An 18,547-nucleotide genomic window follows, 5' to 3' on the forward strand; every position below is an offset into this window, starting at 1 on the left:
AACATACGATATTCCTATATCATTTCTTTATCTCTTCGAATTCCAGTTCTCAAAAGTTAAATGGTCGACGCTTTGCCAGAAATTCGTAAAAGGTCGAACTGAAAAGTAGTCATGTAAGTGTTCCCATAAAGCTCTGAATGGCTTTTTGAACCTCAAAACCCAAATAGATAGTAGACAGGAGAAGGTGATAGGTTATTATATTATAGCACTTAAGTCTATAGTAATAGAAATCATACTTCCGTGAAGTAATTTTAAAATTAGGTTGAAAAATTAAACATCTTTACACAAAAGGGTATTAAAAAATTTAACAAGTAATGCCGTAAATAGTTCACATCACACATGTTGACTGATAGTAAGTCTTTTGTAATGAATACCAATTGTGAATCTGTTGATTGTCCCGTTCATTCAGCATTCACTCAGTCTGCGAGCGTTCGCGATAAGACGTGGTAGTGTTGTGTCCGACGTCTGGTTTGTGATTTTCGGAAGTATTTAAAAGTTTTAACTAGCCGTGATGTGCGTTTGTGTTATTATGACAAAGTTATTTATTTTATTATTGTGATATTAGCGACGACTGTGCTGTTAATATTGAGTTTGAAAGTTTTGAGGTTGTGCTAGCAGGCCACGAGTGGATGTGAATAACCGGTGTTTTGTTTAAAAATGTAAGTACAAATACAATTTATAAGAACACGTATCGTATGATTATATATTAATATAGTTTTAAGTTATTTTATTATCATTACGATGTTTGTATTAATTTAATACGTAACATTTGTATATTATTCAACATTTTATTCAACATTTATAGAGGTTGTGAAACGGACGTAATAAATTTATGTAGGTAATATTACATTTAAAATAATTGTAAATGATTTATGAATAGGCATTGGTCTAATTGTTAACTGCGTTGTTTTATCTAGCGTTCCATATTATTGACAATATATAATATTTGCTATTTATGTCCCAAAATGGGGATACATAATATCAAATATCTAACGTTTATTTTTCTTCTAACTACATTATATCATCAACTATTACTAGTGTTTTGTTAAAGTATCTATTCGGGTTTAAATATATTTTTCGAGTGCGAACACAAAAACCTAAAGAATTTAATAGAGGCCAATGTTCAAGGTTACTAACTGTATATTATCTGTCCTTTATTTAATTCATAATTCATTTAACCTTTAAAGTAATAGGACGTTAGAAAATCGATTAAAATTATCTATATAAATGTCTCGCTTTTTGCCTCTGATTAATTAAGATTTTTATATTTGATTTGTTGTTCTGTTGAAGAATTGTCGGTTTTTATGCTTTCAATTCGTGTCATTAAATAACGCGTTTCACACTTCAAATCCCATTGGCTTTGTTCGAGTGTGGACATGTCAGATGATCTAAACCATTCAATATGAGGACGAAAAAACAAGAATTTATCATGGGAATATACGTCCGTTGATGCCACGGCCATTAAAAAGTATTTTTGTGGAAAATTTATTAACGTTATTTGCTTATAGAATATAGACGGCGAGGAATACTAATAAAATATTTGATTATAGGTTAGAATATAGACTTTTACCGTGGTTTCTTTTGCATTTCTTTAGAGGTAAATTGATAAATAATGATCTTGTCTATAAAGTATAAGTCAGGTACATGGTAACAATTTAAATAAATATAAATATTGCTATTGTCAATTTATTAAAATTAAGTTTTTTCGAATTGGGAAATAAAAAGTAAGGATTAGAAATATAAAAAGTAATATGCATGTGTATAAACATTTTTATCCTTACTTTTATGTTATACGATTAGAAAAAAACATATACAGCATATAAATTTGAAACTAGCCTCAGTTTCGAGGGTTTTTATTATGTAATAAAACTACCGCCTCAAACTGTGGTTTATGTCTGTGATTGCTCAGATTGCCCTATTTGCTCAAGTGTACCATTATCATTTTTCTTTTAATACCCGCATTAATATTAGTGAAGGGGTTTGAAATTCTTCTCTATTGTATTTTTATAATAAAATACCGATTTCTATTCATTGGATTATGTTGTCGTAAACGATAATTGTTGACAATAATAAAATAAATAAATATAAGAAAGTTATAATCTTTATAACATAATATTTCATTATAATGTGGTTTGTTATTTACCATTGTCATTGCATATTCCTTCAAATCATTTATTGCTAATAATAATGTAAATTAGGCATTACCAACTAATACAATAAACATGGGTTTGTATGAATGATTGTATGTGTAATAAAATAAAGAGACGAAACCTCTCAGCATTCAATGGATTCACCGTGCTAGTGCCGGGTCCATCGTAATATCCCAAAAATCGTGTTCATCGTAATATCGTGTAATTTCCCAAAAATTTAAGTTTTTTTTTTAATTTAATTTTGTAAGAAGCGTCGTAGAAGATTCTGCCATCGATGAATCATCATATACATAATTACACATATTTTAATCGGACCTTCGTTTCCCTCTGAACTCAATTCCGAAGTTCACGCGGAACAAGTCGCGAGTGAATGATAGTAAGATATATACATATGTGTGTCTGTTTAATGTATAAACGTAATTTAAATGTGATTAGTCTCGTTAGGTTACATTTATCGCGTTTGTTGTTAATACAGTTTATTTAACTGACATTTTGTTAATAGTGTGTAAGTGGTCTTGTATTAAGTATCCACTTGTGCTTTCAAAAAGTTTATATATTACGAAATTAAAGAAAAAAATATATTAAGTCTATTATTTAGTTTAAGTCTATATATAAAAATATATAAATAAATAAACATATTATTTGGCGAATTTTGTAGTATGTCGGATGATAAAGTTTTTTTTTTAATTATACTAACACCCTCATACGAGGCATTCTTATTGAAAATTCCATCAGTTTCACCGTTTTCATTTCTAAATCATCGAATATAATAATAACCACGACTAATTAATGCAAACCACTAAACTGTCCGTGTTAACTTGATAGTGCGAACTCGTGGTAGGGATTTAGCACGAAACTTTACAATCACACAGCATATATCAGAACACAAATTTTAATCATTACTAGGTATATTGTTTAATTTAGCAGTGAAATACGGTTGACGTTGAGAAAATCAGTTCGTAAATTATATATAATATGTTTTGTAATATAATGTTAGTGGTTTCGTTGAACTTACTTGGCTTCATTTCTCTTGGCTTGAAGTAAACCAAGTTTCGTTGGAAGGTTGCCCTTGAGTATACCTTATTTAATATTAATAATGTATTTGACAATTCCAAATGCTTTACAGCGTAGGTTAGACGGGATTAATTAAACTGCTAAAAGGATGAAATTAATTTCCATTTTGGAACTAAGAATTTATGATGTTTGCTTTATAGCTAAGAATTATCTCGAAGAATCGATAGTTAACCAAATATTACTAATAACAACACTAATTGTAAAATAAATTAAGTTTTTGTGATGCAATCTTAATTTATTATGAGTGGATATTCCTCCCTTAGCTTAAATGTATCAATAAAAGTTTTTTAAAATTGAAATATGAATTTACTGTTTAAATATACATTGATAGGTATATTATTAATTTTAACTAATTATATTATTTACATAAGGTTTATAATTTCATCACTAAAATTTAATAAGGAAAATATTTATTTATGAAAATTTACAATATTATAAATGGACACTAGACAAGTCAAAGTTAATAGAATTTTCTATCATGATTTACCTATTCAAGTGTCGTAAAATTTATCATTTTAAATTCGAAGTATGTGAAAAGAGCGGTGTCTTGTAAACATATATCTCTAAATAAATCAAAGCTGACAATATAGAAGTAACAGTACGAAATATTTATTTGACAAAAACATCACTTTATTCAAGTCGCCAGCAAAATTAATATGTGCTACAGGGCTTCGTATAAAATATACTTCGGCCGTTTCTTAGAGCACGTACGTTTTATTCGTCTCAAAACTTCAGCTCTGTATGAAATATTCTTTTAAAACACGTGAAGTTCCTTTGAAAAGATACTTACATTTTCTGTTTGTATAGTAAATTAAAATCATATATCTAACAAATAATTTCTTTAGATTTCCTTGATGTTATACAACCAACCCAATTTAGTCTAATTCCTGTCGACGTTAGTCCAGACTCTAGACTAAATACTTGCTCCTATTCCTTCAGTTCGTCCACAAAGGCCTAGATTACAATCAGTCGGTCTCACTACTACTGCTGCATAGTTTATTACTTGACCTGTTCTTCAACCTTCTTGGATGGCATTTGGATTACAATTCAAATCTTTGGTAACTGAAAGAAATTCTGAATTTAAATGTCTTAATGATACCGACTACAAAACCGAAAAATTCTTTGGTTCTTTGCATATTAATATTAAAACCAACATGAAAAAGGCGCCTACTGACATTCAAACCGTAAAGTTGGACGTAAAGCGTTTTAAAATCAGAGAGCTTTTGTGATTCGCGAACAGTCGTTCCTTAATTGCACGAGTTTTAAATAATGACTGGGAATGGATTTGGTTAAAGCGCAATTGCCTTGACTTTCGCTTTTATTGCTTTTCATTTGGGTGTACTGTTAAATATTGTTTTACAAAATTATTTATTTATAAATTTATGTTATACATAAAATATATGTGGATGTGTGCAGAGATTATGATTATCATATCTTATCAGGTACAAACATCATATTACGTATATATGTGTCATTATAGAGCACTAGAAAGATAATAACATTGCAATATTTGTCGAAATTATTAGTGTAATATATTTTTTATCTTTATTTGTATACCAGGTTTTGCCCGCAACGTTGCTCAGTAAATTGTTTGTTATTGCGATTGTATGATGTTTTTACGCAAATATTTAAATTATTTTCCGCACGTCTGAGGAATTTTAATGAAGTGAAATTAACCTATATATTATAAGTTTAAATTATTAGTTGACACAGTTTAAGTATATCTGAGATAAAACCTGTTGGTCTCAGAAACGTCCTAGCATACAGTTGAAACCTCATTCAAATCGGTTCGCCCGTCCCGTAGATTATCCGAAACAAACAGATAGATAGAAAAAAATTAAAAATTTGATATTATTTAATTAAATTATGACAGAATGTATTTTAATATAGCAGATAGACACTTCAATTTAGTGTCTGTATACAATATAATCACTTAATATGTACTGGATCATTTGAATACATTAATTCTGAATCATACATGTTGTGTATAAAACAGGTCATTGCACAGTTACCATTGGTTTGCAACGTCAATCCATATACCTAGTCACTAGTTATTCATTCATCCTTCTTCTATCATTGTATGTAGTCATTTGTATATGAGCGTGAAACTGAAAACGTGCTTCGATTAGTTTGAAGGTAAAAAAAAACTGCAGTAATACTGAGTATTGAAGTTCTCAGAGAATTACTTTTTTGCCAGGCTATATGAAGATGAATTAATGAACTAAAATTATATATAAAACTATTATTTCTTTTTTAAAATTGAGTAATTATATTTGTTTCTTATTATGTGTATTCCTATATTGTAAGGCGACTTTATTAAAATATGTGATTACTTGGTATGTATCTTGTTTACAGAAAATGTTAATAATTAATGAGATCTAAGACTTTAGCGAGTATTCTTTTAAATGAGACCAACATTTTGGGATCACTACGCGTATTTTATTTATTTTTAAAAAACTACATACTCCCGACGTTTCGGATGCACGACAAAAAAAAAGGTTGCTGTAAAGTAACCGAAATGTCGGGAGTATGTAGTTTTTTTTTTAATAATAAAATAAGTGAAGTAATCCGAAAATATTAGTTTTATTTAAATTTTTTATAATTAATATGTTACAAATGGTCACTTTAGATTTTTTTGTTGTATTTCTTAATGTGTTAAATATTAGGAATTTATAAAAATACCTTGATGTAATCATTATTATTAATGTATGAATATTTGCAAATCATTGTTAAAAAATTTCTGGTATTTTGTTAAAAAACACACGAGTATATTTTTTCTATGTATTTCGTGTGACTGGTACTATAAAAAAAATATGTTAAATTCCACGTATCGTTAGTGTTTATAATGAATCAGAAGCCGAATTATTAAGCTCATTAAAAAACAAGTTAAATAAACCAAATCAAAGACAACACTAATTGTTCTGAAACTGTTACTAATGAATTCGTATTCCTTAAATATTTTCGTGCTGTGACGTCACTCAGCATTGACCCATTGATGATATTCCGAATACCAAGAAATTTAAAACAGCATGTGTTTTTAATAGAATCGTGTTAAACTCGAAGGTTCTCTCGTGACACAGAGATGACGGTTGTCAAAGGTTACGTAATATGACATTTAAATTTAACCAGAATTACTTGGCCTCGATTTAATTTCGACATTTTAATGTAAAACTTTTTTTATATCGTTAATTCATATTACGTGAGCCATAGCTATATATTGGATAGTGAGGATATTTTTTTTTTTTTGATAAGCTTATAGTGCTAATGATGGCAATAGAAAATAGGAATAATTTATTATGTAATGCTTGTTTGTTTAACACACGACTTGAGATCTTTAATCGTATTCAATAAAGTATCTGAACGAGGACTACTAAACAGACTGTTTTAATCGAAGTAAGTATGTTAAGAAATATATGTCACTTGATCACTGAATCTTGCAATCGTATTTCAAAACATGCCACTAATTAGGTTAAGATTTATCGCGGCGGACAGCTCACAAGAGAAGAATATATCTGTCCAACAATATTCAAGTCGTTCATATAATTAAGTAAATGTATTAGATTTTCCAATATCTTCTAAACATATAGTTGAACAGTTAAAAACATTGGTTTCACTATTGAAAGAGTATAGGTGTGTCGATTACATTGTTTTATATCGCCTTTAAAAATGCCTTTTTTAAAGCAATCTCGAAAATTGAACTGAATAGAATACAGCCTCGGGGAATACGTTGTACATTTAAAGAAAATCCTATTAGAGCGAACGATTAACTGTTAAAAGAAACAGGCATATATTTTGTATGGAAAATGACTGAAACAAGAAAGTGTATAAAAATAAGTACAAAATAATCGACATCTTTGAAGGTTTGAAATGATATGAGGCAGTATCATTAAAACCAGTTTGCGACTTCATTATTGTTTTATCAAGTGACTTGAAGTCGCTGAACGAAGTCAGATACGAGTATATAGGGCTGTAAACTACAAATAGACTTCACATTTCATTACTCGTAATCCAATTCATGGAAACATGAATAGAAACAAAAGCTTTTAGTTAAAACACGTTCCACGTATGTCTTAATTAATTTTGTTGTGTATCGTATATTCTATAAATTTTTTTCCTTGTTGAGACACTCCCGTTATGAAAGGTATTGTATAACAGTATAAAAAAATACTAGAATAAAATCGATATTCGCTGTACGGCAGATTTCATTAAATGAAAACGGTGAAGTTACTCTGTTTTAATCACATTCTCCATGCGGAATATTCTCGCATAAATATTTATCAATATTTAAATATAAAAGGCCCGCCTCTCATGCATGAGGGCGCGGGTTCAAAACCTGGCAAGTACCAATGTGATCTTTTTCGAATCATATTTACTTTCTAAGAGTATTTAGACACCACTGACAAACGGTGAAGGAAACATCGTGAGGAAACCTGGTCTTATAATTTCTAAATATAAGATTGAAATCTCCAACCCGTCTTGAGCAAGCGTGGCGATTAATGCTCTAGCCTTCTCCATGTGAGAAGAGGCCTTTGCTCAGCAGTAGTGGGCTTCGATAGGCTGATGATGATGATGATTTAAATATAATGAAAATTCGTTTTTATTTTCTATATCCTCTTTAATATTTCGAATAAGTTAGTTCTTCAGTGATATAAATTAATTGGAAATCTTTATATCTTTTTTTAAAGGTTTTATAAATAGTTTTATCACCCCGAAAACGGGAAGGTCTTCGGAGCATGACAAACATTTTAACTATATTTTTTATAATAGTCGTAAAACATGATCAGAAATTAAATTAACCTGACATAAAATTATATCTGAAATATTTGATTTAGAGCAAGTGACGTAAAGGGTAGAACTTGTATACGACTCAATTTTTTTTTATTAACTTAAAATGTTTATTCATCTTGTCCCTCATATCAGGTAGATTAAATATGATCGAAATAAAATCAGATTTATTTTGTGATACTCGTTTTATCACTTACGAAACCAGAGTGATTTAATAAAAATGGTTGCGAAATAAATTAACATGCCTGTAATGAGGCCCGCAGTTAATTACTTTGAAATTATTTAAATTTTGCGTGATATAGGGGTTTTTGTTTAATAAATATCCAGTATCTATCTTCTTAAAACAATCGAAATTAATTGGCTATTGTATTTTATATTAAGATTAAGATCAGTTCATTACGGATCCAACTCGGACTTTGGTTACCACGGACGCTGATAATATTGGCAATTTATGGATAATAATTTTTAATATTTTATATATAAATATACTGTATCATAGATAAAACATATCGCTTGATAGGAATATTTTAATATGGAAAGGATTACTTTGACCTAAATGAAGCATAAAATCCTTTTTTACCACCTACCTACCAAATATTTGAGGCACCTAATTGAAAAACAATTATATCTCAATTTTTTAAGCGAATTGGTTGTTTAAAAAAGTCGGCATATTAATCAGATATTTGCAACTGGTCGTGCCAGGAAACAAGAGTTAATGGTTGTCAGAGCTTATCCTGGTGGGTAATAAATAAAGTGCGGTAATTAAATTCAAAAGGTCATTTTAATTTAATTAAATTAGAGAATCATGGTTTGACGATATATGTTTTTTATTTACTACGTTATTTTTTTATGTTGCTATTTGAAGATAAAAGTTTTTCATAATATCCTCACGAAGGTATTTGGCTTTTATTACGGTGGCATAGCAACAGCCTTTCCGTGCTCTTAAACTTAATTCACTTTGCTGCCTAACCACACGAACGTTAGGACCGGTTCTATTGTAAAAAGATAAGAGAGCCTCCAATTATATTTTGGTTTTATTTCCGTATCAAAATGAATGACGTAAGATGAATTTCAATAGCTCTCAAGTGTTATTTGTGTTAATGACCGATTTTGAATCCAAAATTATAAAACATTATAACTCATAATCGTACGTTTTGAAGTCTACTTAGCTAAAACTTCTGAACAATGCTTTTTATCTAAATAAGATAAAATAAAATTAAGAAACGAACACAATAGACACCTCGCATAACACGGTTACATATAATAATTAAACAATTTGTCATATTTTACAGCTATTAGTCCGGAAAATCACTCAGATGTCATACAATAGTACCCTTAACTTCATACAATAAAGTTCCAGGTATCCTTTCCCTTCTACCCATATCCAGGGTTCGATTTCCATACAGATTAGGCAATCTCAAATTCAGCATAAATTTAAGCTGTCATTTCCAAAACTGACAGGAGATAGCCTCAAACCTGTTTTCGGAAGTTACGTATTTTGATTGCCTATTACTTGAAGTTCCGGAATGACTAGAATCATGTCGTATTAACAATATAAGATATTTTTCTTAGAAAAATTTTGTATATGAACAATTTTATAATTTTTTTTTACTCTATTTATAATAATATGAAAACCTTAGTGTCCGTTTAGTGTGTTAAATTAAATAAATGTCATCAAGCATATATATTCTCCTCTGTGTTCACACTTGTCATCGAAACAAACATATCGGCAGCTGGTTTGGAACAAGTTTTTGTAAGAAGCAAATGATGTTATAAGAAATTCAAGCAGAACTAATTTCCGCAACAAAATTAACAGTGCAACCTGTAATTAATCTGACAAAGCCTATAGTGACACCTGGTACAGATGCCAACAAAAACGACACAGTACTTTATGACATTTAATTCATCACGCACATATTATAAACGATATTTAAAGCTAAAAATCTAATTTAATTATTTCATTAGCAAAAATAATGGATTTTTTTTTTTATAGCTGAATTAAAAAAACTAAGAGTGGCAAAAGGCATCGTCATGTTACTATTCTCTGTATTTGTAATATTTTTTTCATTTATTGCTCTAATTCCAGTGACCTCCATTTAACTGTTTTTTTTTTCTTTTTAAAGTTAGAATTCGCTTACAAAGTGCCGCTAGCGAAGACCACAGAAACATTTTTGCATGCAAATGTTATATTAAAACTTCCAGTCATTGTTGTAAGTTTGGTGGTGGAATAGCAAATAGATGTGTGACTTTTTAATGATTTATAGTGATCGTTAAACCTATATAGTGCGCGTCCGTTTCCGGTATAAAATTAATGGCTTTGCGATACGTGAACTTTTCAAGCATTAGTCACTGTGCGGGCGGTGTTTGTCTTAGAAAATTAATATTGATTCTAAACGTATTTTCCTATAGATATAATTGTATGTTGACGCATTAATCACATGATGAACAATTTTTAAGAATTATTCTAGTGTGGTTAGTAAAGTATAAAAAGCGAAACATCAATTACGATGAAAGTACTGTAGGAACGTTTTAAAAATTCAACAAACCGGTCTCATTATCAAAGATCAAATAACGACAACATAACAAAGGATTCCATTCCAGTTGTAATTACTGTAGCATTTCAATGAAAAAGTAATAAGTTGCGCTCCAATAAGTATTACACCTTTGTTGTTTTAATATATACCCTTTGTTCAACGTGTGTTCACAATAATTTCGGAAAATGTCATATGTTCAAATTTGAAGTTCTTGAGCGGAGGCATTAAATTTTATTAAGGTATAGGTTTAGTCTTATTCATAAATACATATGTAGATTTTTACATCGATTATATTTTGACGTTTGTTGCTCAACGACTTCCTTGTATATAAACCGATTACCAGGATTATCTACTTCTGCATTCAATAGATGTTTTATCATATTTGGTCTCCTGTAAATTTTTTAAGGCCTCTTAAAAAAGTGGTCATTTGTCTTCATCAAGGTCCAATATATCCCATTTCTTTTAATATTCTACTATGTAAAATAACAGACAAATAAAAATTTTATCACATTTAAAATATTTGTTCTGTATATGTATTAATAATATAATACATTTTTATCCTAACCTAAAACAGGATACAATATTCAAATTGACTTAATAATTCATTACACACAGACTTAATGATGAATAGCTGTTTACATTATATATTCCTTATCCAGTAATCCACTCTCATACTGTACTAAACAGATTTATTTATCTCAAGTTGAAGGATTATAGTGTCTAAATTATCTCATTAGTTACCTAATACTTTTTGCTTCAAAACGCGTCTTCAGGCTTAATTCTGGATTAATATTAACTTGTTTTTCATTTAATTTCCTTGAAAAGTGATCTTTAGAGCATTGTCTCGGATTATTTTTAATTGAACATGACCGAGCAATAACACTGGCAAATATTTAATGAGGCTGAGCGTAATTAGTCATTTAAATCCAAGGATACAGTAATAAGTACCGTTTTTGTTATACAAAATATTAACTGATGTCAAACGACGCCGGGTAATTTTTGTCTTAACGACATCAAAATCAGACGGAGGTTGTGATTTCGTGTTTTTGTGTTTGATGAAATAAAAGGATTTTCTTCCAATTAGTCTTAAATAAATTTTATTAACATGATAAACAAGTTGGATAGGAACAGAAAACTATGATATAAAGAAGTCATTGGCTGTAGGTTTTTTTCACGTCGTCCTTCCTTATCATAGTTATATTAAAATAAGCTGAACATGTGCTTTATAATAATAAAATCATAAAACTGAGTGTATAGTTGCGTATTTAAAAATCGTAGAAATTATATAAAAAGTATTGTTACTTGAGGAATATTCTATGTTATGGAAGTTAACTACTTCATTCCTGCGGCTTTGATAATTTTTTGGTATTAAATAGAAACACTAAATCTTCAGAAATCAACCTGGTAAAAATAGACAGTGCATTGCATTGTATTGCAGAGTAATCGCTCCATACAAAATTATATTCAAAATGTTTGGGAGAACATAAGTCAATTAAGTCATAAATAATCTACCATTCACAGTTTTATTTCAGTGGGATTCAATTCAAATAAATATATGATTAAATGGTCACAAAATCAATTGACTGCTTCACACATTTATAAATTGTGACAACAATTGGCCTTTAAAATTGATTCATATAGTACGTATCGTCTTATTTATTGAGCAATTGTCGTACATCTTGAGTACTGATATTTGTTTTCATCGGATCAATCGTGTAATGAGGGCTCGTTCCGTTCAATTGGCATCATATTAGACTTTCAGAATCGCGAATGTCATACTCGAAAAGCATTCCTAAAAAAACAACTAACTTCTTTTTGTATTCTCCGTTTTTCGTCTCATTGGAATTGTCATGAAAGAGTCGGTCGCTTTTATTTTTTGATCGTTCAACAATCAAATAAGTATATGTACATTCTTATACATTTCCTTTGAGTACTGTAATAGCTGTTATTTCTTTTCAGACTATAATTTGTTTCGAATTGTTTCAGAACGTTTATAAAAATAATGTCTTTTTTATCAAATTCCTTTCAACTTACACATTATCGTTATGTCGTGCTAAAATATATATAATTCTGCTGATGATTAATTTAGCGTCACTGTAATTCACGTAAAAATTTTAATCCGTCCAAATTATGAAGGACATCGTGGTTTAAGATGTTTTATATAATAAAGATAAAATAATCTTATTTCTTATGTAAGAGAGAATTTTTTTTAAGACTAAATTGTTATTGTCGATATATATTTTAGCCTTAACGCAAAGCTGACGGTAAAAACTACGCTGTAACCATTAGAATTTTAAAATTGCTTAATTTAATTTACTTGATGTCTGGACCTCGGCCGGTCCATTAATGGAATATGAGCTCTGGATCTTTTCGAATATAAAAACTAGTAATAATCTACCTTGTAATCTATGTGGTTTAATTCAACGGTTTTACAAACATAAGCTGATATTTTGTACATTACTTAAGGTATTTTTATCACTTAATGCAAATCGCTTTCGTTTCTTTTCTGTGATTAATTAATTTATTTTCTTTTTTGAGAAATTTTAAATTCTGATATAAAATAGGTATATGTTGTAAAACAATGAAATCAATACATTTTAGTTCTAGAACAAGAGAGAATTAAAAAAAAATCTTGTTTATTTTTATTAAGATAGATAATAGAGTTTTTAGGTTAGCGAAATGTAAAGGAAGTTGAGTTACAACCGAATTTCATGTTTCGCACGGCTGAACGTGGGCTTCGTGTCAATTAACTGGAATGGGTGTACAGCGTACGGAACCGCTTAATGCATACATCTCGTAAACTTGCATGAACTCAAACATCTATTTTCAATTATAACGATCTTAGTCTCTTCATTCAGTGCTACATCAATTATGTATACTTAAGTCGTAAATGTAGCATTTTTCGGGAAGACAGATTAATATAGAACATAATGACACGTGACTTTTGTCATCTTCATAATAATAATTTGTTTTAACTACCAACTCATCAGCGGTAGAATAAAGGGTTCATTAGGGATTGACCGCGAGAGTTGATCATAAAGAGTTTAAAGCTTCATCTAATTGCCGTCCTTCGTTGAATCTAACAGGATAATTATGGCAATTATCTTACTGGACCCTCTTGGCAGACATTGAAATATTTAGACAATACAAAATTATGGATCCCTTTGAATTACCCCGTCCTTACTTAATATGGAGGAGTTATAATAGATATATTCTTGACACCGAGTAATATGAATTGAATTACATTAATGTCCTTACCAATTTTTGTACATTGTCATTTATTCCTTCGATAATGTATTGGTGATAATGATATTGATAATTTATACTACAATAAATCAAGACATTATAATAATCACTTTGACATTAATTATCATTTAAAAAATATATTGTATACAATAATGAACAGAAAATCCGCGTGCATAGTACGTTTGTGACATACTTTTTTAACAATAACTCTTTAATTCCTAATCAGCGAATACAGATTTTGCTTTCGAAGAAATGAAAGAATGAAAAGGCACATTTATCTAACGTATGCGATGTGACATAAATCGAGAATTGTTAGAAGAAAAATCCAGATTCCGTAGCTCTTAAGACCTTTCAAAGAGTTCGAACTTATTTATTTAGAAAGGATTGGAAGTAAAACCGATTGATTTTAAGTTTCCACTCATTTTGCTCAATTGCATTTGGATAATTCAAGCGACCAATGTTCGCATGTAAAGTGAATTTATTGAACATGCATTCTACTTCAGAAAAATGGAAGGATATAACAATTTTCTATTTGGATTTAATGGCACTGTAAAAATATTCTGAAATGGCTATAATTTAGATTTTTATGCTTTTAAGAGTCAAGATATGATACTTTATTAATCTACTACAATTTTACGTTCATAGCGAAAATTTAATCTTGAAAACTGACCTATACATTTGCATAAAGGTCTCACACTTGTCAAAAGTTTGTTCCGTCTTGATATCAAGGGTGCTAAATTTTAAAAAAATATATATTTAACGAATAATGAATGAAAATATACCTTTTCTTTTAAAATTAAACGTAATATAAGTATTATCTAATCCATTATATTCCTTAAGATATTCGTAATACAAATCCTGTGTCAAGAGTTACATCCGTATCTCACCTGAAGGCCGCAGTACCTAAAAGCATAAAATACACCGAATCGTTTCAAGAAGCTTATCGGCTTTTCAAAGATTTTCTAAACGATGCCCGCGTATTGTACTGCGACATTTCAAAGTGCTGTCGATACAGTAATGCGTTGGATGCTTTTTTAAATCGCGTACTTCAATATAAGTATACTTCTATTAGAAGCGGTTTATATAACGATTTGATTCGTACGTTAAATAGATGCAGGTTATTATTTTTTTTACATATTACTGAGACTTAGCGAGACAAAATAATCAACGTCCTCCCATGAATTCCATAGAATAGTAATCGCTCATTATAATTTCAGTCCACGAAGAATATTGGAATATCTTGACGTAAACGGCAATTCCTTTGCGTCTTCTTCTTTAATTAATCCATACAATGGAGACGAAGTTGGTTAGAACATAGAAATTGAGTTCTATAGACACTTGCTTGCAAAGTCTTTTTTGAACATCCCAATAATAAGTATAGTGTGATTTGTATTTTATAAAGATTGAAATGTACTTGCTATTATTTGAAAAGTCGTTCGAAAAATATTTACATTGTTCATTACTCGTTGCGAAAGGAAGATGGTACATACTTTTAGCCTTCCATGTTGTACACATATTTGTTAAACGGAATTTGTTGATACATTCTCAGTTACGTATAAAGGAAATCCAGTTGCTGTTTCAAAATCATCAGCTTAAATGAAAATGACGTTTTCAGATATTACAGCAGGTTTTTAATTTTTTATTATTTTGCAACAACATAGCCACGATGTGTTGGTTCTTTCATAGCAACCGTGTCCACGGGCAGACGAGATGAAAATATCCTTTAGTTAGTCTTGTTGTTTGTTACCTACCGCCAACGATTTCTTAATTTTCTAGAGATCATCAGCTTGAACATAAGTTTTTTGTTGTTGGCGCTGTAAATTTCACATTGAATGGTAAGTAGCATTCCTACAATAGAACATTTTTTTTTAAGTTACAAATTATACGATACATAATAGTTAATTTCAAAGCAAATAATTTTATTTCCATGCGGCCACTTTATATTACTCGGATTTGTAAAAAATTTAGTGAAGCGTATAAAGTTACCAACTGTCTGGTTTTATAAAAAATGTTTAAAAGTTCCATTACTCTTTGTGAATATTATTTGTATGATAATAGACCAATTTTCTCGGTTCCATTTTTCTGTAAGGTTAGAGTTGAATCTGCATTTCTTTATACAAATTCAGGGCCTTCTATACGATGTAATATGTTAAAAGGAAATAGAAACTGTATTTTTTATGTTAACAAATAAAATGTAGGTACTTTATTGGATGATTAATGTTTTTATATAAATGTATACTTTTTTAGCTCATCTAAATTTGTTAGCAAGTAAAACTATGTGAAAATATTATTCGACTGGTATTTTCTGTTTGTCCCAACCGGGTCACGTTGTGCGAGATAAAGATATGGACTAGTTCTTCGAAGTATATTTCCAGGATCACATCCAATTCTCAAACTTCAAGTTATTTTTAAATGTTTCGTTAGTTTTGAAAACAATTGCAGCCTGGAAATAATACAATTAAATCTATGGACTGACATAAAACGTTTTTCGTCTTAGTTTAGTGTTTGTGATATAATTGTAAGGTGTTGTTGCCTTTTGAAATATTATTTATGAAACAGTTCAAATCACTCACAACTAACAAAAAGTATTATATATTTCTTTATGCTTTCATTTAACTTGCAATGTATGTACATACGTTTTTTGTAGCTATCTATTTACATCGTGCATGTATTCGGATGGAAGCTTTCAACTCAATTTTGAAATATGTAGATATCTCCAACCGATTGAGGACATTTTGTATGCATGTTTTGCTTTGATGACAATGCATTGCTATCAGTGTGACCCAAGCTGGTGGACGATTTTTAAAGAACTTTTGAGTTAAAGGTAACGAATGAGAAAACTGGTATTAAGGTTTGAATTAAGGGAGCAGTTTCTGAATTTAATATTACATTCCGTCTGTTTCTTTAAAGAATCCTAAGTGCAACGAGATCTACGACTTGCGCGAGTATTCATTTAAATGAAACTAATATTTTCGATTTACTACTCGTATTTTATTATTTTTTAAAACTACATACTCCATATATTTAAAATTATAAGTGTTTTAGGCCATATTTATTTATTAAATGTTATCTTAAGTTACAAAATTACAAGCGACACTTGAAATATCTACTGCCCTACTAGGTCGTGAGTGGTGCTCTCAAGTGATTGTTGCGTTGGATGCTTGACAACTTCCATAGAAACCGTAATGAGGTTGAAGCTAATACACATTTATTTATGACATAAATTGCGTGTCTTGATTTCTTGTTTATGAAAATTTTAATAATTTAAATTCATTCCATTGTGTGAAATAGCTATTAGTTTATTTTGTTAAAGTGTCTCTCCTTAAACTTGTTGTAAAAGAATAAAGAATTTTTTTTTAAATTCCATTGCATTACTAACTTCTGTTATACGTTATAATTTAATAATTTTTAAAACCAGATTAGTCATTTCTAACATTAATTTTCGAATTAACATTCAAGAGTGGCGCATCGTTATTAATTACTTTAGCGCTAAAAACGCTGCTAATATCTTAAAGTTGTCAGCATCGTAATTAATTCAATTTCCTTACATTAAAGCTTCTTTAAATACGTCTAATGCATTAATTTGATTTCGAGCACTTCTGCTTACATTATACACCTACATTAATATAATATTAATTAATTATGTATTATTTTCCTAACGAATCCCACGTTAAGTCCGTAGTTCCTATCAAATATCAATACATCCATATTTTAGGAACGCGATGAATTCAATTATGAACGCTATTAGAACACCATACAGTTCATTAGCACCGAATTGGTATTACCTAATCTATTACCATATTTACACTCCATTGCCAGCGAGGTCACTGTATATTAAAGAGCAAATAATGCATTGTTTATGTTGTCTAAAAATTATGCGGTTTAACGTTTCGATATAACTAGTGTTTCTTATATTTTTGATTAATAAAAGTATATCATTTTTTGTTGTTAGCGGATCTGAAACTACCGATTTATATATTTTTTCTAATGACATACCTAATTTAAAGAGGAAAAAATTTTACTTAAGGAAATAATTAAAACCGTTACAGTTTTTGTTTTATATGTACTATCAGAAAATCCAATTGAATGTACTAGTTGTCATAGTTTCTTCAAAACCAAGAGCACGACATAGGTTCGTCGCTAGCAAGAGGACGACGATTATATATGCCTTTTCCGTTTAAATGAGCTATGCATAAAATATAATATCAAGTGGTAATATAATTTTTATAACCCTTAATTTTCCTCATTTTTGTATAGATATTACTTTGATATAGTTGTTAAATTTTTTGTGCGTCAGGACGTTAAACGAAAGGGGGTCTACTTAATGGAAATCGGTTGTTTTTTGTAGAGCTAGGGATTTCGATTAAGGAAAAAACAGGATAGCGGGGAAAAAAGCTAGGGGGAGAGTAGAGTTACCGATGTTGTCACTCCTCTTGATAAAGGCACATCTGTAAAAGGGTGGTAGTTTCTCGATCGAGTCTATCCACACAAACAGCATTCTATTGGACTATACATCTCTGTATAAACGAAAAAACTCATTGTAAAGGTTATATATACATGAACATAGTTAGTCCGTGATAAAATTAGTATCAAATTTACTTTTCTGTATTTCCGTTACTAACTTTACCATTTAATTTGAAGAATACACATACATAAACAGAATTGTATTAAAACTCTGCTTCATTAGACTGATAATATCAAAGAGAAATACGTTTCGTAATTTTGTGGCTGGTTCATCGTTTTGTTGATTGCAAGACA

General features: G+C 29.7%; 1 protein-coding gene across 1 annotated transcript in view; it reads left to right on the forward strand.

Moving 5' to 3' along the window:
• The first annotated feature begins 424 nt into the window (after window positions 1-424).
• LOC116768973 (angiotensin-converting enzyme-like) overlaps window positions 425-18,547 on the forward strand; it is an 84,495-nt gene continuing 66,372 nt past the window's right edge. The window contains exon 1 of the mRNA XM_061529368.1: window positions 425-659. The gene's annotated coding sequence lies outside the window, so the exon portion shown is untranslated. The remainder of the gene's footprint in view (window positions 660-18,547) is intronic.

This window comes from Danaus plexippus, chromosome 5 (genome assembly GCF_018135715.1).
Source record: "Danaus plexippus chromosome 5, MEX_DaPlex, whole genome shotgun sequence".
Taxonomy (NCBI): Eukaryota; Metazoa; Arthropoda; class Insecta; order Lepidoptera; family Nymphalidae; genus Danaus; species Danaus plexippus.